We start from the raw sequence: 24125 nt of genomic DNA, 5'->3' as shown, positions 1-24125 counted from the left end.
GGGAGAGGGAGAAGCAGGCTTCCTGCAGAGCAGGGAGCCTGATGCGGGGCTCGATGTGGGGCTCGATGTGGGGCTCGATGTGGGGCTCGATGTGGGGCTCGATCCCAGGACCCTGGGATCATGACCTGAGCCAAAGGCAGATGCTTAACGACTGAGCCACCCAGGTGCCCCTGGGAGCTGAGTCTTTATATCCTTTGTCCAAATTTGTACTGATTGTCAACTTATGTATTTACATTCTGCCTCATTAGTTTGTAAGTGATGAATGAATGCCTCTTGGTGTTAAACTGCACACTGCTCTCCACCACCTGAAAGTCAATACAAACAGAGTTACCCCTTCGGTCTGTCATCAGCCTGGTGAATGCTGGTGTCTTCCTGGTGCTCATTCACAAGAGAGAGGTCACACCTACTCAACATGACCAATATTCCACTTCTCTTCTTGAGCAATACAAGGATTTTAAAATGTTGTAATTAGGAATATTGCCCTACAAATTTCCCTGACATTGTCGCTAACAGTTTGGTTCTACCTTGTTCTTTTTTTTGTTTTAGTCTTAACACACCACAAATTTATTATCTTACAGTTCTGTAGGTCAGAGTGCAACCCAGCTCTCACAGAGACACCTTGTTCTTCCTAAAGTCATCCAAATGTTACTTACTGTTATAATTCAAGTAAATGCTTCTTAAAAATTTAGCTACAAACTTCCTGTTTATTTAGCTCACCCTTGCTTTTCACATCTCACTACTTCTTGCTCAGTTCCCTTTTCCCTCGAATTAATTACTTCACATTGATCTCAACTAAGATCTTAGTTAATGACACATTTTTAAAGGTCTTGATTTTATTCTTATTCTTAAATAATTTAGCTAGATAAAGAATTTTAATCTCAGTTATCTTCCCTCAGCGCCATAATCATGTTATTCCATCATTTGTCTGTTGTTGCTCTTTTTTTACTTTCTAGTGCTGATGAGTAATCCACTATTAAGTGTAATGATGATTTCTTTTATCCTAAAGTAACTCATCTTAAATTAAGGAAAAATAAGGTCAGAATTATGAGATTCTCCCATAAAGTATGACCAAAGTTTGTAAGAAGCTTGTGTTTGCCAGTAAGAAGAAACTGGGGGGGGGGGGGAACATTTCAAAGCAAATATATCTGCACAGTTTCCCTATCCTAAAGGCCTGTTTTCCTGACCCAGTAACTGAGCCCACTTTCCCCTCTTTGGCCACAGCCGCATCTCTCCCGGCTGCATCCCTCCGCAGAGTGCCTCCTGCGCCCCTCATTCCCGCTGCTGAATTACCAGCCACCGCAGTCTCAGATCTCACTCACCCACCTTCCCGCTTCCCCCATTCTCTCACCTCCCCGTCTTCAACCCCCTCTGAAGCTCAGGCTGCTGCGTGCTCCTAGCTCAGTCTTTGCTTTTACTCCCCCTGTAATGGCCCCTTACCCCGTTACTCCTATTTGATTCTTCTATCCTCCCCAGCTTCCATGCTACCCAGTTCCTAACTTTTCCTTCCCAGGCTGTAACTCTCTTCCCACACATATGTCAGATATTCCAATTCTGAGTGGCCCTTATTTATTTCCACTCTCTCCCCACCTCTGGTTGTTTCCAGGAACTTTGGACCTGGATCACTGATCAGACATGTACTTCTTTTGCTTTTCTCCTTCCCTCCCTTCCTCCCTCCCTCCCTCCCTCCCTTCCTTCCGTTTTTACTTTCCTTTTCTTTTTGTCTTTGAACTTCAATTTTTTCCAGCTTTTTAGCTAGGGTATAGAAACCTTTCACGCGTTCCTCCCATCACTCCCTATTCACTAGTTCCCTTTTAAAATAAATTTATTTCAGTTAAGTTTGGGGCAAAACGTAGGAAAAAGCATAGCTCTTCCTCAGAAGATGATGCCTAGGCCGGCCATGACCAAATAAGGCAAACTACTAGGCGTAAAGAATGGGAGTGTATTGGGCGCCTGGGTGGCTCAGTCATTAAGGTCTGCCTTCGGCTCAGGTCATGATCCCAGGGTCCTGGGATCGAGTCCCACATCGGGCTCCCTGCTCGGCGGGAAGCCTGCTTCTCCCTCTCCCACTCCCCCTGCTTGTGTTCCTGCTCTCGCTATGTCTCTCTCTGTCAAAAAAATGAATTAAAAAAATCTTAAAAAAAAAAAAAAGAATGGGAGTGTATTATCTCACAGTTCTGGAGGCTACTAATTGAAGATCAGGGAGTCAGCAGGGCTGTTTCTTCTGCTCCATGCCTCTCCCCAAGCTTTGGTGGTTCACTGGCAATGTTTGGTGTTCTTTGGCTTGTAGATGCATCACCCAGATGCCTGCCTTCACGTTCATATGTGTGTGTGTCTGTCTCCAAATGTCCCCCTTTTACAAGGACATGAGTATATATAGATACAAAGTATATATATAATGTATCAGAGAGGCTTGATCTTAACTACTTGTATCCCATTCTGAAGGAATGGGGGTTAGGATGTCAACATATGAATATTTAGGGGAACAAAATTCAACTGATTACACCTATTAGCTATAGTATGTTGACTCACCCTATTCTCAACAGAAGAAGCATTCACTGAGGGTCATGAGAAATCATTGCAGTTACGAAAAATCTCCATGTTCCAGTAACCATACTCATGTCCCTCATTTAGCTATTTTGGGTCTAATGTTAAACAATTTTACATCAAATTGCTCTGCTGTCTCGTGTTATTTGCTCTTTCAATTCACTCACACATCCAAGTGCAAGTCTATTTCTGGGAGGTCCTCATTGGACTAGGTTCCACTGGTTCTGCCTCTTTTTAAAGTGCCTTCCAGACCTTCCTACTATTGGGCCTTGGTCAGATTTATTTCATTACAGCTTGGCACAGATTCCTGTTTTGGTTAAACACCTGGAATTAACTTGAAAGTATCAAAGATGTTTTCAAGTGCTACTTGTATAGCTTGTGTATTATATATATATGACATTTTTCTAGGAAAAATCTAATAAAGGGAAATGCCCCAAAAATGTCCTGAGCCATGCACATGGTACAGAGTACTATGTACATAACTTTATTACCAGCCCGTATTAAGTGTTCATCTATTATCTTGTATTTCTTTTATTGTAACACTTACAAACTTTATTAAAATTTCTTGTTTTATTTTCTATCATCTGTGGCCATCTTCTACCTGGTTGTGTGCATAGAACTCCTGTCGGCACCTGACACATAGTAGGCTTGAGAGTACCCCTGTTGGGTCGCCTGGGTGGCACAGCCATTAAGCTCAGTCGTTAAGTCTGCCTTTGGCTCAGGTCATGATCTCAGGGTCCTGGGATCCCACCAGCATTGGGCTCCACGCAGACACGGGGCTCACTGCTCAGCAGGGAGTCTGCTTCTCCCTCTCCCACTCCCCCTGCTTCTGTTCCCTCTCTCTCTGTCAAATAAATAAATAAAAATTTAAAAAGTACCACTCCTGTTGGGCAATGCTTCACTGCACATGTTGGCATCCCAGTTGCACTTTTGGGACTGAAATCTACGCAGTCCTCATCGTGAACGGTGCAGCTAATTCGAATGCAGAAATGCCGTGACGCCTGGTCCCGTATGATTTGGGCGTGCTGTTTTCCACACTCGGTAAAGTGCCGTCCTCGTCACAGAGGATTGCCGACAGAAATTCAAAAGTGACCGTCCTGGGTTGCAAGAAACTAAGTTTATACTCACTACAAAAACATTCTGAGTTGGATGGAGGATAGGAACGCCCGCATATTTGGCTCACGAAAGGAGTTAAAAAAGACTCGGCGATTCAGAGGCCTCAGCATCCCAGAGCTCCTGGTAGCCTTGCGGGGGTAGACACAGAATTCGTCGCCGTCGCATTGTAACCAGGCCGCGGGAGCCGCGTAGACGGGCAGTGGGACCCACTAGTGTTGGTGAGCCCCTTATTCTAATCAAAGGCAGGAAACTTGGGTGCAGTCGCTGAAGAACGAGCGCTTTACGCAGCGGCTGGACGGTCAGGGATGCGTACTTAGCTCCCCCGAGCTGAGGCTCCACCGGGAAGACACGGGAGAGCAGCCCCTGCGAACGGCAGGACCAAGAGGCGCGAGAGGCGTGGCTCGGCGGCCGCCGCGAGCCGCCCGCCCACCTGCGCCTGCGTCCCCCTCTGGGGCGCTGCCGGGCCGGGGGCTGCAGCAGCGGGCGGCCCAGTGACCCCGGGGCGAGCGCCTGCCGCCGCCGCTGCGTCCCGAGGCCGAGCCGGCCGGAGGCGCGGGGGGCGGGCGGTTTGGGTTTGCTTTGCGCGCTCTAACGGCCGGAAGCGCCGTTCGCTGTGGGGTAGTTAGGGGCCGAGCCCGCTAGAGCAGGCGTCACGCACTCGGTCGCCGCCCCCGCTGCTGCGGTCGGGCGGCACGGCCGAGCTGCGCGGGCCTCCCTTTCCCGCTCCGCGCGGGTCCCCGGAGTTGCGCGAGGCGCAGGGCGCGCGCATGCGTGCTGCCGAGCGGCCGTGCGGCCGGGGTCGGGGCCCGCGTCTCCACCGTCCGCGCCCGGGTCCCGCCGGGCCGCGCGTTCCTGCGCGCTGGGGCCGGTGCGGCCTTGCGCCTCCTGCAGGCCCGTGTGATCAGAGAAGTACCTCCAGCGGGCGCCCGGCTGGCTCTGTGGCTTAGTTGGCTAAAGCGCCTGTCTCGTAAACAGGAGATCCTGGGTTCGACTCCCAGCGGGGCCTACGCACGTTTTTTTTGTTGTCTTTTTTTTTTTGTCAATTTATTCAAACTTTTTAGTCTGAAATCAGCTTAATCTCAATATCAGATCTACTGCTTGGGAGCTCTGATCTCTGCAACCTCTCATTACACCTGCATTCTCAGTGATTCTCTGCCTCTCGACTGGTGATTTATCATACGGTTCTGCTGTGGGTGTTCAAGATCAATTGTAGACAGAATTTCTAAAATAAAATTGGAAAATTTTTAATTCATTTAAAAATAGATTCTGCTGGTTTTCCAAACTCAAGCCATCTTACATCATACATAGATGAAAAATGGTTGCAATTTGCTGAACATTTACTATGTTTCACTTTGTGTATTTTCTCACATACCTTTAAATCGCTAAAAATACTCATAAAAGTAAGCATTATTATGCACATTTTATGGATGAGAAAACAGAATCAGAGAGAAGCGAAGTAACTTGCCCAAATCACAGCTAGTAAATAAATAATCAAGCTAGGGTCTTAACCTAATATTTCTTAGTTCAAAGTCATGGTCTTGCATTTCAGATAATTTTATTTATAAAATCAAACAGTGTCCATATGGTTTAGAATAATAGTTCTTAAAATTGTATGGCACATGAACTCATTAGATTATCTGATGAAAACTGGCTTATAACTACCACCAAAAACAAAAGCAAAAAGCCAACAGACATATGGATAAATTTTATATATTCTTTCAAGATGTTCACTGACCTGGGAATGCAAGCTGGTGCAGCCACTCTGGAAAACAGTATGGAGGTTCCTCAAAAAGCTGAAAATAGAGCTACCATACGATCCAGCAATTGCACTACTGGGTATTTACCCCAAAGATATAAATGTAGTGATCTGAGGGGGTACCTGCACCCCAGTGTTTATAGAAGCAATGTCCACAATAGCCAAACTATGGAAAGAGCCCACATGTCCATCAACAGATGAATGGATAAAGAAGATGTATATATATACAATGGAATATTATGCAGCCATCAAAAAAATGAAATCTTGCCGTTTGCAACAACATGGATGGAACTAGAGGGTATTATGCTAAGCGAAATAAGTCAATCAGTGAAAGACAGGTATCATATGATCTCACTCATGACGAATTTGAGAAACGAGAGAGGATCGTAGGGGAAGGGACGAAAAAATGAAATAAGATGAAACCAGAGAGGGAGACAAACCGTAAGAGACTCTTAATTATAGGAAACAAACTGAGGGTTGCTGGAGTGGAGTGAGGTGGGAGGGATGGGTGGCTGGGTGATGGACATTGGGAGGGTATGTGCTATGGTGAGCGCTGTGAATTGTGTAAGACTGATGAATCACAGACCTGTACCCCCGAAATAAATAATACATTATATGTTAATTAATTGAATAAAGATGTTCATTGACCTCCTAGGTTCTTGGGTGCCCATGAACCACTGAAAAAAATCTTTGACTTTCATAAAGTAATAGATTAAATAAAAATGGGCATTAAGCAAACATAAGGTATTATGGGGAGATATTTTACTTCTTGATGTTATTTTTTATAGGATTCTTAATCCCTCTTCTAAGTAGACTTAAATTAGGCCACGAGAGGCAGACATCTGGTTAGAGTTGTCATGACTCTGGGCCAGCATGCCGATTTCAAGACGTTACACTTCTGGATCTGAGACCACTGAAATGAGTTCTGGAGGAATTCTGCGTGCACAAACAACTCTAATAGCTGGACCCAAGAAGTAGATCTACCTTCATCTCTTTTAGCTGACAGTTATGAAGTTCATTCATTCCCTCAGTTATTTAAAGAATTATGTATTGTATGCCTACTCCTCCAAAATACGGAAAGGTAAGCTCGGCAGTTCTGGGCTCCACCTCAAAGGAGATAAGAGCTTAGCGGGGAAGGAGGAGGAGATGGAAATCAATTGCATGATCACCAAGAGAAAGAAAATGTCATAGCTATGATAAATGCTACAAAAATAATGACTAAGATTTAGGAGAACATACGCAAGAGATTTCACTTAATCAGGGAAGTCAGAGAAGGAGAGACTTGAGTTGTAAAGAAAAGGAAGAATTATGTGGGAAAGAGAGGTAGAGCATAGAGTCATCCCGCAGAGGAAACCAGGCAGGGCGCATAGGACTGAAGGAAGGCCAACATAGCTAGAGCAGAAAGGATGCACACAAGCAGGATGAGAAATGAGGCTGGAAAAGGACAGGGCTAAGGACAGGCTTTTATCCGCCATGTTGGGGTGTTTGAACTTTATACTAAGAGCAACTACAGTGTATGTGGGAGTTACCATGAACGCATAATCATTCTGAGAAACGACTAACCAAGACAAGGAATGTGAAATTTCAGATTTATTTTCCTAAGTTATTTATTTTCTTTTTGGAAGATAGATTTAAAATTAAAAAAATATATTTTAAGCAACCTAACGGAGGTGCAAAAAGCATAAATGTAAGACATAATCAAAGGGAATTGGCATCAAGTTTTAGGGGAAAAACTCCCCAGATTGAGGAAGCTTATTTCTACAGCTCCCAGGGAGGTATTGCTCGAAAATGACTCCTTTTCAAGATGTTTTTAGAGTGATCTTTGGCAGAAAAAAAAGTAGATATATCCATTCCCTCTGCTTAATTATAGAGCAGTAAGGAACAATCCTATCCTCTTTCTCTCTTTACTTAATAGGTGAACCCACTGATGTATTCCTGAGCATTCATTTGTGCTAATGGGGAGTTCTCTTTGGAAATTCACTCTCCATTCTGTTTCTTATTGGATGTTCCTAACTGTTTGATGTAAGAGAATTTGGAGGTCAGGTCTTCTAAGTTTTTTTTTGGTTTTGGTTTTTTGGGGTATTTTTTGGCTTTGTTTTGTTTTGCTTTTGTTTTGGTTCTGCGCTCCGAAAGGGGTTATCTAAGGTGCCTTAATGGAGCTTTGCTGTCTCCTCAAACTCAGCCAAAAGTTGAATCGGTTTCTTCATAATGCAAACTTTGTAAGATTCTGCATCGGGCATAAATTAACAAGTGAATTCAGTCCAGAGATGTTTTCCTCTGTCTGGGGAAAGCAGTATTCACTCAATGGATCAAATTGTTGTTGTAAAAAATAAAATCTGTGTTCCTGTAAGTGCAGAGAAAAGGCTAGTATTTAAGTGACTGAGCACAGAAGGAAGGGAGCATGGAGTTTGGGGTGACAAAGGCATAGCATGTCCAGATCTGCCATTAACCAAATGTGGAACGTTGTTAGGTGACTTGACTATTCTAGTTTATATTTCATTCTTTTACTTTTCTTTTAACTATTACTTTTAAAGTAATTTTATTTTTACAGAAAAGTTACAAGAATAGAACAAAGAATTCCTACTTACCCATCATCCAGATTTCCCAAATATGAACATTTTATCTCATTTAGTTTACCCTATTATTATATATATATATAAAATTTTTGGTGGCTCATTGGAGAGGAAGTTGTAGACCATGATGGTCCTTTACCTGTAAATACTTCAGTGTATGTTTCCTAATAATAATATTCATTTACATAACTGCAGCATAATTATCAAAATCAGAAATTAACATTGATATAATACCATTATGTAATAAACAGGGCTTATTCAGACTGTTAATTGTCCCTGTAATGTCCTTTTAGAAACTTTCTTATTCTATTTTGGTAAAAACACTTGACCATGAGATCTCTTCTCTTAACCAATCTTTTTTTTTAAGTAGACCCTACCACCAGTGTGGGGCTGGAACTCACCGCTCCAACGTCAAGAGTCACACACTCTAGAGACTGAACCAGCCAGGCACCGCATCTTAACCAGTTTTTAAGTATACCATACATTATTGTTGACTGTAGGTACAATGTTTTACAGGAGATCTTTAGAGTTTATTCATCTTGTTTGACTGAAACCTTATGCCCCTTGATTAGTAACTCCCCCTTTCCCCCCTCCTCAACCCCTGGTAACCTCCATTCCACTCTGATTCTATGAATTTGACTATAGTAGACACCTCATGTAAGTGGAATCATGCAGTATTTGTCTTTTTATGACTAACTTATTTTACTTAGCATCATGTTATCAAAGTTCATCCATGTTTTACATATTATAAAATTTCCTTCTTTTTAAAGGCTGAATAGTATTCCAGTGTATGCCCATATCACATTTCCTTTATCTACTGATCTATTGACATTTAGGTACGTCTCACATATTAGCTACTGTGAATAGTTCTGCAGTGATGATCAAAAGAGTACTAATATCTCTTCTGGATCCAGATTTCAATTATTTTAGATAAATACCCACAAGTGGGATTGTGGGATTATATGCTAGTTCTATTTTTAATTTTTTAAGGAAGCTCCATTCTGTTTTCTATAGCTGAGGCACCATTTTGCATTCCAGCCAACAGTGTGCAACAGTTGCTATTTGTCCACATCCTTACCAGTACTTGTTGTGTTTTATTTTTTTGATAATAGCCATCCTGACAGGTGGATTGAAAATATCTCATTGTAGTTTAATTAGCTTTTCCCTCATTATTAGTGATGTTGTGCATCTTTTATATACCTGTTGACTATTTGTATGCTTTCATCAGAGAAATGTCTATTCAAGTCCTTAGCCCATTTTTAAATCAGGTGATCAGTTTTTTGTTTTTTTTTTTTGATTGAGTTGTAGGAATTCCTTATCTATTTTGGAGATTAATCCTTTGTCAGACACATGGTTTGCAAATAATTTCTCCCATTGTGTTAAGTTGCTTTTTCAATCTACCAAGAGATTTGTTTCCGCTCATGTTTTTCTTTCTGTTATGCAGGAGACTTGCAGTTTGATGTAGTCCCACTTGCTTATTTTTGTTTTTGTTGCCTATGCTTTTGGTGTCATATTCATAAAATCATTGCTAAGACCAATGTCATGAAGCTTTTCACTAGGTTTTTATCTAGGATTTTACAGCTTCAGGTCTTACATTTAAGTCTTTAATTCATTTTGAGTTGACTTAAGGATTCAATTTTATTCTTTTGCATGTGAATATCTAGTTTTCCCAGCACTGTATATTGAAGATACTATCCTTTCCCCACTGGTATTCTTGGCACCCTTGTCAAAGATCAGTACCATATATGCATGGATTTATTTCTGGGCTCACTATTCTGTCCCATTGGTTTATATGTCTGTCTTCATGCCAGTACCATATTGTTTTAATACTGTGGCTTTGTGATATGTTTTGAAATCAGGAAGTGTGATGCCTTCAGCTTTGTTCTTCTCAAGGTTGATTTGACTATAAGTGGTCTTTTGTGGTTCGATATGAAACTTATAATAATGTTTCTATTTCTGTAAAAAATACCATTGGGATTTTGATAGGGATTGCATTGATCTTTAGATTGCTTTGGGTAGTATGGACATTTAAACAGTGTTAAATCTGCCAACCCGTGAACATGGGGCATCTTTCTGTTTGTGTCTTGTTTAATATCTTTCATCAGTGTTATAGTTTTCTGTATACAAGTGTTCCTTCCACTTCCTCAGTTAAGTTTATTCCTAGGTATTTTACTGTTTTTGGAGCTATTATAAATGGGATTGTTCTCCTAATTTCCTTTTCAGATAGCTCATTGTTAGTGTATAGAAACATAACTAACTTTTGTATGTTAATTTTGTATTCTGCAATTAAACTGAATTTATCCATTAATTCTAACAGTGTTTTAATGAAGTCTTTAGGGTTTACAATTCTACTTTTTTCTTACTTTCTGGATGCCTTATTACTTATTTTTTGGATGCCTTTTATTTCTTTTTTCTTGCCTAATTGCTCTGGCTCGAACTTCTACTACTATGTTGAATGGAAGTGGTCAGAATGGGCATCCTTGCCTTGTCCCTGCTCTTAGAGGAAAAGGTTTCAGTTTTTCACTGTTGAGTATGATATTAGCTGTGGACTTTTCATATACAGACTTTATTATATTGAGGGGCTCTCCTTCTATTCCTAGTTTGTTGGGAGCTTTTATCATGAAAAGGTGTTGAATTTTGTCAAATGCTTTTTCTCTGTCTTTTGAGATAATCATATGATTTTTATCCTTCATTTTATTAATGTTGTGTATCACATTGATTGATTTGTGGGTATTGAACCATCCTTGCATCCCAGGAATGAATTCCGTTGGTCATGATATATAATCCTTTTAATGTATTGTTGGATTCAGTTTGCTAGATTTTGTTTAAATTTTCTGCATCTATATTCATCAGGGATATTGGCCTGTGGTTCTTTTCTTGTGATGTATTTGTCTGGTTTTGATAGTGGGGAAATGCTGACCTCATAAAATGAGTTTAGAAATATTTCCTACTCTTCAGCTTTTGGAAGAGTTTGAGAAGGATTTACATTAATTGTTTTTTAAATGTTTGGTAGGATTCGCCTGTGAAGCCATCTGGTTCTGGGCTTTACTTTGTTGGGAGAGTTTTGATTCAATCTCCATAATGTTTATAGGTCTGTTCAGACTTTCTATTTTTTCATGATTTAGTCTTGGCAGGTTGTATGTGTCTAAGAATTTATCCACTTCTAGGTTGTCCAGTTGGTGGCATTAATTGTTCATAGTTAGCTCTGATGATCCTCTTTGTCCCTGTGGTACCGGTTGTCACATCTCTTCTTTCATTTCTGATTTTATTTGAGTCTTCTTTCCTTTTTTACTCATTAGTTTAGCTAGTGTTCATCAATATTTATCTTTTCAAAATCAACTCTTAGTTTTGTTGTTTTTTTTCTATTGTTTTCCTAGTTCTCTATTTCATTTATTTCTGCTCTATTTTTTTTACTATTTCCTTCCTTCTGCTAACTTTGGGCTTACTTTGTTTTTCTTTTTTTTAGTTCCTTGGGGTATAAAGTTAAATTGTTTATTTTAAGTATTTCTTCTTTTTTAATGTAAGCATTTATTGCCATGAACTTCTCTCTTAGTACCACTTTTGCCACATGCCATAAGTTTGGGTATCTGTATTTTTGTTTTTGTTTCTCAAGGTTTTTTTTCTAATTTCTGTTTTGATATTTTCTTCAACTCAATGGTTGTTCAGTAGTGTGTTATTTAATTTCTATGTATTTGTGAATTTTCCAGTTTTCCTTCTGCATTTGATTTCTAATTCTATTCCATGGTAGTGAGAAAAGGTAATTGGTATGAATGCAATCTTCTTAAATTTGTTAGGACTGGTTTTGTGACTTAACATATGATCTGTCCTGGAGAAAAATCCATGTGTATTTGAGAAGAATGTATTCTGATGCTGTTGAGTGAAGTTTATATGACCTTTAGGTCTATTAGGTCTGTAGTGTTATTCAAGACCTCTGTTTCCTTACTGATACACTTTGATTGACATACTTTCTGGATGCCCTTGTATTGCTATCTATTTCTTTCTTCAGTTCTACCAACGTTTCCTTTATATATATTTAGATACTCTGATATTGGGTGCATATATATTTATAATTGTTATATCATCCTTGTGGATTGATCCTTTTATCATTATAAAATGTCCTTCTCTGTCTCTTGTGGCATTTTGACTTTCTCTCTCTAATATTATATTAAACTTTTTTTTTTTAAGATTTTATTTATTTGACACAGAGAGAGCAACAGTGAGAGAGGGAACACAAGCAGGGGGAGTGGGAGAGGGAGAAGCAGGCTTCCCGCGGAGCAGGGAGCCTGATGTGGGGCTCGATCCCAGGACCCTGGGATCATGACCTGAGCCGAAGGCAGACGCTTAACGACTGAGCCACCCAGGCGCCCCTCTAATATCATATTAAATATAATACTTATTCTAATATAAGTATTGCCATCCCTGCTCTCCTTTGGTTACCATTTGCATGGAGTATCTTTTTCCATCCCTTCACTTGCAGCCTATGTGTGCCTTTACATCTAAAGTCAGTTTCTTGTAGACAGTATATAGTTGGGGTGTTTTGTTTTGTTTTGTTTTGTTTTGTTTTGTTTTGTGAGAAAGAGTGTGGGGAAAGGGGGAGGGGGAGAAAGAATCCTAAGCAGGCTCCACGCTCAGAATGGAGCCCAACACAGGGCTTGATCTCATGACCCTGAGATCATGACCTGAGCTGAAATCAAAAGTCAGATGCTTAAAGGACCAAGCCACCCAGGCGCCCCAATTGGGTCTTGTTTTTTAGCCATTGAGTCTTTCTGTATTTTTTGTTTGGGGAGTTTAAACCATTTACATTGAAAGTAATTGTTGGAGCTGGGCGAAGTCCCCCGGGGGAGGTCTGCGCAAGGGCAGAGCTGCGAGGGGCGAGTATGGGCTGGTGGGGCGGCTTGGCTTGAGGGTTGTAGGGTTGTTCTGTTACCGGGTTATTTCTAACTGCAAAATCTTATAGGCATTTAAGAAAAAAAAAGTTACTGAATTAAAAAAAAAGAAAGTAATTGTTGATAGGAAGAGTTTTACTATTGCCTTTTGTTAGTTGTTTCCTGTTAATCTTGTAATCATTTGGTTTTTTATTCTCTCTTGCAGTCTTCCTTTATGTTTTGTTGCTTTTTAAAATTGATATGCTTTTAGGGCGCCTGGGTGGCTCAGATGGTTAAGCGTCTGCCTTCGGCTCAGGTCATGATCCCAGGGTCCTGGGATCGAGTCCTGCATCGGGCTCTCTGCTCCTTGGGAGCCTGCTTCTCCCTCTGCCTCTCTCTCTCTCTGTCTCTCATGAATAAATAAATAAAATCTTTTAAAAAAAAAATTAAAAAAAATAAAATTGATATGCTTTTATTCCTTTGTCTTTTTCTTTTGTGTCATTTCTTTAGGTATTTTTGTGTATGTGTGGTTATCTTGGGGCTTACATGAAGTATCTTATAGTTGTAACAGTCTGTTTTAAGCTAAAAACAATGTACATTCAATTGCATACAAAAACTCGACACTAACTTCTCCCACACACTTTTTTTTAAACATTTTTTTTTATTTTTAAGTAATCTCTACACCCGACGTGGGGCTTGGGCTCATGACTCTGAGATTGAGGGTCACCAGCTTTTCCAAGTGAGGCAGCCAGGAGCTCCTCCCACACACTGTGTTATTGTTACAATTTACATCTGTCCATATTGGGTATCTTTTAAACATATTTTTAGTTATAGTTATTTTTGATAATTTTGACTTTTAACTGTTATGTGGAATTAAAAATGATTTGTTTACCATCATTACAGACATACAGTATTCTGTATTTGCCTATGTATTTACTTTTACCTATGAGTTTCATACTTTATGTTGTTGTGTTGCTATTTAGCGTCCTTTCATTTCAACTTCAAGAGCCGTCTTTAGCATTTCTTGTAAGGCAGGTCTAATGGTGATGGACTCCTTCAGTTTTTGTTTATCTTGGAAAAATCTTTATTTCTTCATTTTTGAAGGAGAGTTTTGCTAGGGATAGTAGTTTTTGTTGGTAGTATTTTTCTTTCTGCACTTTGAATATATCATCCCACTCCCTTCCCATCTGCAAGGTTTCTACTGAAAAATACGTTGAGTCTTATGGGGGCACTCTTCTCTTTCTGCCTTCAAAATTCTTTGTCTTTGATTTTCGACAACTTAATTATGTGTCTAGGTGTAGATTTCTTTACGTTTCTCTTATTTTGTGTTCTTGGGGCTTCTTGGATCTGGATGTCCCTTTCCTTATCCAGATTTGGAAGTTTTCAGCCATTATTTGTTTGAATAAATTTTCTGTTCCTTTCTCTGTCCTCCTTCTTGTGTTCCCATAATGTGTGTATTGTTCTGCCTGATGGTGTACCATAATTTTCTTAAGCTTTCTTCACTTTTTTCATTCTTTTTTCTTTTTGCATCTCTGATTCAATTACTTCCAGTGACCTTTTCAAGTTATCTTATCCTTTCTTCTGCTTGATCCAGCTGCTGTTGAACCCTTCTAGTGAATTTTTTGGTCCAGTTATTGTGTTCTTCAAGTCTATGATTTATGTTTGGTACTTCCTAACATTTTCTCTCTCTTTGTTAAAATGCTTACTTTGTTCATGCATTGTTCTCTTGACCTTCATGAGCCTCATTATGAGAGTTATTTTTAATTCTTTGACAGGTAAATCATGTAATTCTACTTCATTAGTGTCAGTTACTGGAGATTTACTGTTCCTTTGTTTGGAACATCTTTATTTGGTTCTCCATTTTCCTTGACTCTCTGAGTTGGTATTTGCACATTAGACAAAGCACTAACCTCTCTCAATCTTTATGGCCTAATGTGGGAGAAGACCTCCACTGATCAGCTCAGCCAGAGATTCTGGGTGTCTCTACAACTCCTTCCCCAGGGAGAAGTAGGCAGTTTGGTTTTTGTCTGCTCTGTGCTAGGGGTGGGTGGGGAGTTATTGCTTCTACCTGCCCACGCCTCTGTGTCCATTCTCCTGTGGGTGCCTAGACTGTACCAGATCCATCAGAGTAACAGGACTCGTGACATAGGTGCTAGTTATTTGGGAAGCCCAAAAAGTTGGGGCTCCGGGCACGTGAATCACTCCTTTCCTCCCCAGGGGGAACCTGAGAGCTGGGATTTTTTTCCTGTCTGCTAGCGCTCTATGCTGATCAGGAGGGAGGACTGCTGACACCTACCAGCCCAAGCTGCTGCCTCAGTTCTCCCCCAGATGGATAAACTGTGCGAGACGTGTCACAGCTCCAAGGCTGGCAAGACAGAAACCAATTCTCTGGGGAGCCCCACTGGAAAAGTTGGGGTTCTGAAGGCACAAATTAACCTTTCCTCCCCTTGTATGAAGCTGGGAGTTAGGGGCTGCTTTCCTGTTTGTTTGGCACTAAACCACGGGCAGGGTCTCTGGTGAGAGGGTATTCTGAATCTCCCTACCAGCTTCACTGAGGCTGGTTTTATAGTCCCCTGGGGTGCAGGAGTCTTTCTATTAGTTTCTGATTTCTCTGAAAGGGAATCTGTCCATGAATGATTGCTGAATAGTGCATTTGTGGAGGGAGGGAGGCTCCAAGGCTTCTCACTCTGCCATATTGCCGATGTTAGTCTCCCTCCCCCACGATGCCTTTTTAGCAAAAGAAAATCTTTGATTATGTGCTGAATTCAGCTGTCATTCTCTTTCATCTCCTTTCATCTGTAGGCTTTGTTTTTCTTTTATGACATTGGCATTTTTGAGGAGTACAGACCAGTTATTTTGTAAAATATTCCATAATTTGGGTTAGTCTGCTGTCTCCTCACAATTAATTCAGGCTGTGTATTTTGGGTGGGAATACAAGACAACTGATATTGTGTCTTTTTCAGTGCATCATATCAGTGGACATAAAATGTCCGTTGTCCCATTACTGGTGATGTTAATTTTGATCATTTGCTTATGATGATGTCTGCCAGGCTTCTCCATAATTCTTTTATTATTACTATTATTACTATTATTATTATTATTGCAGTTAGTATCTTATGAGGAGACTATGTAAATATTGTGTTCTCATTCAACTTTGACCTATTTATCACTCGATGATCCTTGCCTAAATCAATTATTAATGTTATGATTTCCAAGTGGCGATTTTCTAAATCCATCATTCTTTCTACATTTATCATTTGACTTCTTATTATAAGAAGAAGAATATTTCTTTCTTCTTTATTGACTTATTTGTATGGACTCATTCATAGGTTGTTATGTATTCAATAGGTTATAACCCATTACTATCAGTATTTATTTTGATACTTCTTAATCTGAAGCACAATTCAGAGTTCAATGTAGGAAACAGGACGCACTCGAAATGTTTTAAGTGGGAAGGATTTAAAAACAGTAAGTTGGATACTACAACGGTAAGTTGGTGGTTAGTACGAAATCAGCAGAAGTGATTGAGAAACAGACTTTAGCCCAGACTTTCAAGTGTGACTCCAAACAATACCTGTGGGGCCTCGTTAGTGCTCTCCCCTGATCTAAAAAGTGTCCATGCATGGAAGTGATCTGCAAGGCAAGCTAGTAGTAACACTGCTGAGGCCCCGAACGTGCCACTGTCCCTGCGGTCTGGGGAACACGAGGTTCAGGTTAGGAGACTGCTTTCTCTGTAACTCTGCCATTACTTTCTCCTCTTTCCCGAGGGGGCTTGTAACTCTGCCATGTTGGGGTTAATGTAGAGCATGAACTCAGCCATGGTACCTGGCCTGCTAAAACGTTAACCGGGAGGCTGCTGGGGGCGAGGGAAGGTTTCGCAGGAGGGCGCAGGCCTTTGGAATGCTGAGGCCCTCGTGAGTGCTCTGCCGTTGGAATGCCGCTGGGAGTTGCCTTCCTGAACTTTCTTAGCCCAAAGAGCCGCCCTGGGATCCAAGAGATGTACGCATTGTCCCCTAGGCTATGTTTAGCAGAACTGGTAGAACAAGATGATCAGCTGATCAGTGTATCGTTATCTTTCCTGTAAACAGATCCTCCTAGTTCCAGTAAGACCCCTTGTCACACATCACGTGCTTGAGAAACAGTGATAAGGATTTGTGATTCTCCTGAAGGACCAGTAAAAGCGGGAGCAGAGAAGAGCGAAGGGTCTTCGTCTCTGGGCGGGGACTCCTTGCCTTCTCTCTTTCACTGCGGAGTCTGGAGTCATCTTGCGTCCTCGCCGGGGCCTGCTGGCCATTCCCAACACTGCAGAGAAAGCACAGGTCCACGATCTTGCTTGGCCAGCATCAGCAGGATAATACCGTTTTGTAAATCTCACCTTCTTTCGCTTACACAACAACCACACTCACAACACTTCTGACACCAGGTGTGGGTGGGGTTTTCCCATATTAAGCAGCCGGTGTCTTACAGTTTAACTCAATTCTGACAGATGTAGTTAGATCCAACAGGTTAAGGGCTCAGTCCCACGAGACTGTCTCCTACTTCAGATGCCGTATGCAAAACCTCGGAGGGGACGAAGGTGTTCCTTATAGTTCCTGGCGGACAAGACAGTGCAAAGCACTGACTGTGTAACTCACAGTTGGAAAGCAGGGAGCCTGACAGACTTAGAGAAAAAACATCTCTTCTCTGCACCTGAGGTTTGAGACATAACTGTCAATTCCTTCTTTTTCTTTCTTTAACTAGAAGTACAAAGTTATTAATATATTATAATTTGTCTGATTGAATTCAAAACAAGTGCTCATTGGCTAATGAGAGTTTCAGACAAGATATTAACATCTGTTCAAAATATTGTTAAATGGAAAGGAATGAAATGGCACTTGCAGTTCATTTTAGATTGAAACACTGTCTGCCACGCACACCCAGTTACATATGTCATCATCGGCTATCATAGTCAACAATCAAGGCTGCCTCAGTACACGTTCTACCTTTGTCCCAACTGTTAGGTAGATAAAGAATAAATTTGCTTATTTTCTAATTGGTTTCCTTTAGAAATTGATTTGTACAAGATTCTTTTTTAGTTTTAATAACAACTTTCATCATATCTAGCATATGTAAATATACTTAACAGTTTATCCCTGGTTTATCAGTTTGTCACAAGGTTCATTTTAAATTTGATCCAGGCAAGTGAATCAATATTTTTATTTATGTAGGGTTTTGTGGGGGTTTTTTGTGTGTCTTAAGTAGGCTTTCCCTATAGAAAGTTCAGGAACTTTAATTTCAATTTTATTGAGAGACCAGTTTCTGTTTCTTAACCTCACAATATCTATTTTTATCTTCCATATTAAAAAATGTTAAATAAATTACAATTGCTCAGTCTTAACACGTAAAAGATGAACTTAATTGTTGCTCAGGCAAGGGAGGGGGGGAATGCAAATAGAAGTGCAGGCTTTGACCAAACAAAGCAAGAGGCAGAGTTATAGAATTTGGGGGTAGGGGTGGGGGTGAAGTTTAACTTTTTGATTTAATATCATTTGATTTCGTTTAATTGAAGCAGAGTTTTATAGAATCAAAGCAAAGCAGGACTGTGAGTAAAGTGGCAGCATCCTGTTTTCTTAAAACTACAGAGTTATGAGAAATTTTAAAAGATGTTCCTGAATCCTTATTGAAACTCTGGGAAGTGGTTGGAAGTCGAGTCTGAGTTTCTATGTCAAAGTCATAGCAAAGTTTTTGTTAAAGCCTCCGTCACTTGAGCCACATCACTCAGATAACCGGGATACTCTATTTTTACTGATAGGATTTCCAAGAACAAACTTCTTAGCCTATGTTTTTAGAGAACACTGTTCTTTAGCCTGTGTCCCTGGTGACAGTTGATAAAAGCGGTTTTGTCTACTTTACAAAAAGAACCAAGGAGGGAAGCTAATAAAACCCCCTCCCTCTCTGCCTAGATTTCTAACCATGTCTCTTTTACCTCTTATACCTGAAGACTGTTCTTTGCCTACAATTTCTCCTAGGCACATTCTCAGCAGCCAACTAATTAGAAATTAGTCATGCTTTCGCCCATGTAAACCAATGGTGCACTTTCTATTCAGCGGTTGACTTCAAATATGAACTCTTCTAAAATAGAAGGAATGAGAAAAAACATTTTTTATGGCTCGGTAAGGTAGAAGCACTTGTGACCAGGGTCAAGGAATTGTTGAAAAAGCATAGTTGCAGGAGTGGAAACAAACCAGTCCATGGTCTCCCCCTAATGTCTCTTAACTATCCTCCAAAACAGGGATAGAGCACCAGTCTTGAGTGCTCTTGGCAGTGGTGGCAAAGTGTATTTTTTTTTTCAGCAGCGTATTTGACTAACTAGAACGAAGTGTGATTTACTTGTTTAAAGTTTAAATTGCTTGGAAATACCAAAAGTCCTAAAAACCAAGTATGTCTGCTTTAAGATTAGCATTTCAAAAATGTACCCAACGGGCAACAAGAGACTGGAGATGCCGGGGATTGAACCCGGGGCCTCATACATGCAAAGCATGTGCTCTACCACTGAGCTACATCCCCAGGCCTACCTGAGCTGTCTGGTGTAAAAATACCTTTCTTTAGGAATATACATCAACTTTTCCCTAAAATGTATTTTGTTATACTTTGATGTGCAAGAATAATATGAATTTTATAGGTCTTGAATGTTGGAAAGAAGGTGTTTGTGAATTAATATCACTAAAGGCTTTAGATTCATTTGAATCTGCCCAGGCCCAGCTCAGAACCAGCAGGGACAAAACTGGCTTTTATCCTAGCAATCACCACGAATACAAGTCATTCAGATCAAAAGCCTCTTGGACAGGCCGGCAGCAGAAAAAATAGAACCACAGATGGCCACAGCAAACCACTGGAAAATGTTACGGTGTAGAGTACAAAATCCCACTGGAGGAGCCTCTCAGCCGGGTAAAGGACTGGGGTAGACTCATTTTGCAAGGTGCATTCAGTCTCAGGTTCCAGGCCTGGCATTGTCCATAATCTCAGCCTGGCAGAAGAAGGAAAAGCCCACTCCGTAGATTGGGTGAGTGAACCTGTATCCCGTGGAATAAAAAGTGTAAGAAAAACGCTGATGATTCAAATATAAATCCAGGTTTTTACAGTTTAGAAACAGGTTTCGGTGTCAGGCATTTGGACCACCCAGCGTCAGCATCACCTGAGATCTTGCTAAAAATACAAATTCTCGGGCCCCAGCACGGACGGATGAGTCAGGAACTCCGGCGTGGGGGTGCAGCCATCTGTGTTCTGGTAAGACCCGGGAGGTGATGCTAATACTACACTCCGGAACCCCTGGGATGCGCGAACACATTACTACATCATTCTCTAACGACACAAGACTAAGGTGTTGCCAACGTTTAAAGATAAAATAACATATTAGGCCTGAATTTTAATAAATACGTTAAGTGCGTGAGGGAAATCTGATGTTTGAATTTAGTTTTTAAATATACTGTGAAAAATAGTATGTGAATAATTAAAATGTTCATTTTTAAAACTTAATGAGTTGTACACGAACGCACAACCGGCAGCAGGCGTATCTCTCGATATTCGGAAGCCCTTGAATATTAGATACTCTATCCGCGAGCCATTCGCAGAGAAGAGGGAGATAAAGATGAGTCAGAACAGCCGAACAGCAAAACGCCGAAGCAACGCAGATAGCGGTCCTGCCGTTGGGCACAGCCGGGCGTGCGGATCATCGGCCGAGGACCCCCCTGGAGAGCGCCCGCGTCACCGCCACGTCGGGGGAGCGAGGCGGGGAAGGAAGAGGGACCGCGCGGCGCCGACTGGGCCCAGCCATCGGCCGCTAGCAGCAGCCCGCACGGGGGGCACGGTCTAAGGACGTCTGTGAGCAACGTTACAAAAAATTCCTCGTTCGTGGGGAACAGTCGCAAGCCGATTGCCATCACGAACGGGATTCAAGGGAGCAGATTAGCGCCTGCCCTGTGGGGCGGGGGGCGCGGGCTGGGCGTCGGAAGCTTGGAGAGCCCGGGGGCTCCGACTCCGCAGGCTGCTGGTCTCACGAACTGGGTACCGCGGAGCGCGCAGGGATCACGGAGGCGGCTCCTCCCTCACGTCGGTGCCCCAGAACCCGCCCCACCGCAGACACGGCCTGACGGCGCTCGTCACGGATCCGGGGGAGCTCCCGTGCGCGCCCGCCGCCCTCCTTACCCGCGGCGGCCGGGGCTCCGAGCTCCGCCTCCCGCACACAGCCTTGGTGACGTGTAAAATCTCCCCGACGCAGGTGGGTGCGCGGAGCGGCGCTGGGGGCCTTCCTGGGGTCTCGGGAGGGGCAGGTGCGCGCGAGCCCGCTCATCGGCCTCGGGTTCTCAGCCAAGCGGATTTCCTCCGGGAAAACAGACGAGGACGACGGCGACGACGACTCTCGCTTCCTCGGCCGCACGCACCGCCGTCAGATCTTCGTTCGGGAATAAATGCAGCGATCTGAGCGGGGAAGGAGCGCGTGGTCACCGTCCCCACAAGGCATCCTTAGTCGTGCGGGCGGCCTCGTAAGACAGCCTGTGCCCCGAGAGAGCGAACCAGGTGAGGACTCTCACTAGCAGGTGTAAGGGGAGGGCACACGCGTGGCAGTTGGCCCGGGGTTCAAAGGAGCCCCACGGACGAAGGCGCCGGGAGGACGCACGACCCAGAGGCGGCCTCAGCCGCGGGGCTACGGAGGGGTCCGCCCCGGGCCGGGTGGGGTGACGGTCCTGCGCTGGAACACCAACCCAAGCCTCGCTGACGGGAGCGACCCTCGCAACACTTCCCAAGCCCAGCCGCTACCCGACACCTGAGCCCAGCGACCTCGCGCGCGCGACCCCGAGAGGCCTCCGTGCAGCCTGGCCGGCGACTTGCTCCAAGGACCAGGCGGGGACAGGGACTGGGGAGGGTGAGAGCCAGGGAGGGAGGCGGTGGCTCCACCGGACGAAAGACTTCGCTCCCGGGGCAAACTCCGCGCCCGCAGGTGCCCTTCCCACCGCCGGAGGAAAGCGACCACACCGCTCGGGAGCGCAGAGACTTCCCACCCGGGCGTTCCTTCGCTCCCTGGGTGTCTGTGACGCGCGCCCTACCCCGGCCGGAAAGAGGAGGGAATCGGGACGAAGGCGAAGCGGCAGCCGTACGCTGGCCGGGCCCCCTCTCCCCGCCGAGCGCGCAGCTTGCTCAGGGGCGCACACCCCGCACCCGTCCGCGCGTCTGCTTGCTGGCTTGCTGCGGGGGGGCGGCTGCCGTCTGGGCCACCGCGGGACCCGGGCACGTTCACTCCACAACACAGAGGCCTTCGCGGGAGACGGGGACCACTCGGTGACCAGCGCGTCCTTCGGCCATCTGGGGCCGGCGCGCGGGGTCAGGCCCTCCAGCGGGACGGGCTCGCGCGGCGGGGGAGGCGGCAGGTGCGGAGTGGGCCGGTGCACTGCCGGAGACTCGAGGGGACTGCTGTCGGGAGAGCGCGGGGACACTGTACGCTTCCCTCGACCTCCCGTGGTAGCGAAGTAGGGTCGTGGGGGGTTTGCGCCGCGCGCTCCAGGCGCACTCGCCCCGCTCACGTGGCGGGGGGCTTTCGGTGACACGCACGTCTTAGCCAATCGTCTCGCGCCTCGCGGGAGGATAAAACCACCACTTCATTGCTTATTTGTGGGCATTTATATTCATTTTTTGTGTCTCCCTTACTGGTTCCAAACGTGTCCCCTTAGGAGGGTCTGCCGTCCTAACCCCTTTGCGACCCGGCAGTGCCCAGGGGAGTTTTCAGACCGGCCGGGCACTGTCGCTGCTCTGGGCATTTTCTGGGAGAGTCCCGTGCTGCCGGGGCCCCGGGAACAGCCGGCCTGGTAACAGAGCAAGGAGCGGCCTCGGCGGGAGGCAAACCCGGTGAGGCCAGGGACTCCGCCCGGAGGAAAGAGCCGGAGTGAGGGCGAGAAACTGAGGCAGAGCGAGGCACAAGTTGGAGCTGTGGCCTGGCTCCGAGCGCTGGGAGCGACAGGCGGAGTCCTCGCAGCACCCCGCGCTGAGCCTCGCCTGCGGCCGAGACCAGGCCGGGCCTGCGGGGCACGTTAGTCCGCCCTCCTCCCGGGGACCCGGCGCCGAGATGAAGACCCCGCGAGCGCGGAGCAAGGACCACGCTTCGGTCGCTGAAGAGTGGCGCAGATGTTGGCGTCGGGGACAGTGAACGGTCCTGAAAACACTCAGCGGTCGGCTCCCGAGCGCAGTGATCTTCCGCACCCGGGAGGGTCGAGCACGGTGACACCCGGGGCCAGGGCGCTCCCACCCAGCGACGAGCTTGGCGAGCCTAAACTCGGGACAACCAGCAACGCAGTTCAGACCCGCAACTCCTTCGACCTGGCGGCCAGCGAGTCCCCGCTTGGAGCCCGAACAAACCCGTGCGGGGAACCTCTCTGGGGTGTCCGCGCGCCACCTTCGCAGAACTTCGGCCGCAATCCGAGAAGCGTCCCCGCTCACCGCTGCAAGCCCCAGACGGTCCTTTACGCACTTGGCCCGAGAAGCGTCCCCGCTCACCGCTGCAAGCCCCAGACGGTCCTTTCCTCACTTGGCCCGAGAAGCGTCCCCGCTCACCGCTGCAAGCCCCAGACGGTCCTTTACGCACTTGGCCCGAGAAGCGTCCCCGCTCACCGCTGCAAGCCCCAGACGGTCCTTTCCTCACTTGGCCCGAGAAGCGTCCCCGCTCACCGCTGCAAGCCCCAGACGGTCCTTTACGCACTTGGCCAAGCGCTGATTTTGAGACTGCTGGAGCCACCAGCTTCTGATCTAGGATGCGGATACTTCCTGCCTGCTGCGCCTTGCCGGAGCGCTCGTCCTGCCGTCCTGAACCTACCTGTCTATGTGGTTCTCAGTCTTCCTGCCCCCACACCCTTCGCAGTCACAGCTGTCCTGAGCGCAGTGCGCCCCGGGTATCCTCACCGCTGCTTCCCGCGTGGCTGCTCCGGGCCAGGCGCTGTGCTGCCGGCTGGGGCGGGGGGTGAGGAGGCCCACGGCCACCGCCTCTGCCCTTCTAAATCCCCGACTGGAGAGTGAAGCCGACTGAACCCAGTGGCGTAAGTCTGCAGGTACAAACCGTGCTAAAGGACCTTAAAGGGAGGTGCAGGGAACTGTGGAAGGTGTTACTTGACGCGCGTTTGTTGAGTCCACCGGCTGTGTTTCTGTGAATGCGGATTGAAGGAACCCGCCGAATCCTAGCCGCGCGCCTTACCCGCAAGGCGGAACTATTGGTCCACAATTGAGGGGAAAAAAGAGCATTTTCGCCGT

The 24125-nt window shown here is 44.8% G+C and overlaps 2 non-coding genes across 2 annotated transcripts; one reads left to right on the top strand and one right to left on the bottom strand.

The window, feature by feature from the left end:
* The first annotated feature begins 4592 nt into the window (after window positions 1–4592).
* TRNAT-CGU (transfer RNA threonine (anticodon CGU)) lies at window positions 4593–4666 on the top strand. The gene has a single exon. It is a non-coding gene; the product is annotated as a tRNA-Thr (tRNA).
* A 14662-nt stretch (window positions 4667–19328) lies between these two features.
* TRNAA-UGC (transfer RNA alanine (anticodon UGC)) lies at window positions 19329–19400 on the bottom strand. The gene has a single exon. It is a non-coding gene; the product is annotated as a tRNA-Ala (tRNA).
* Window positions 19401–24125: the final 4725 nt, after the last annotated feature.

The sequence above is a fragment of the Halichoerus grypus genome, chromosome 9 (assembly GCF_964656455.1).
Source record: "Halichoerus grypus chromosome 9, mHalGry1.hap1.1, whole genome shotgun sequence".
NCBI classification, from domain to species: Eukaryota; Metazoa; Chordata; class Mammalia; order Carnivora; family Phocidae; genus Halichoerus; species Halichoerus grypus.
Note: the sequence above shows the minus strand (reverse complement) of the source record. Positions and strands in the feature narration are given on the sequence as shown.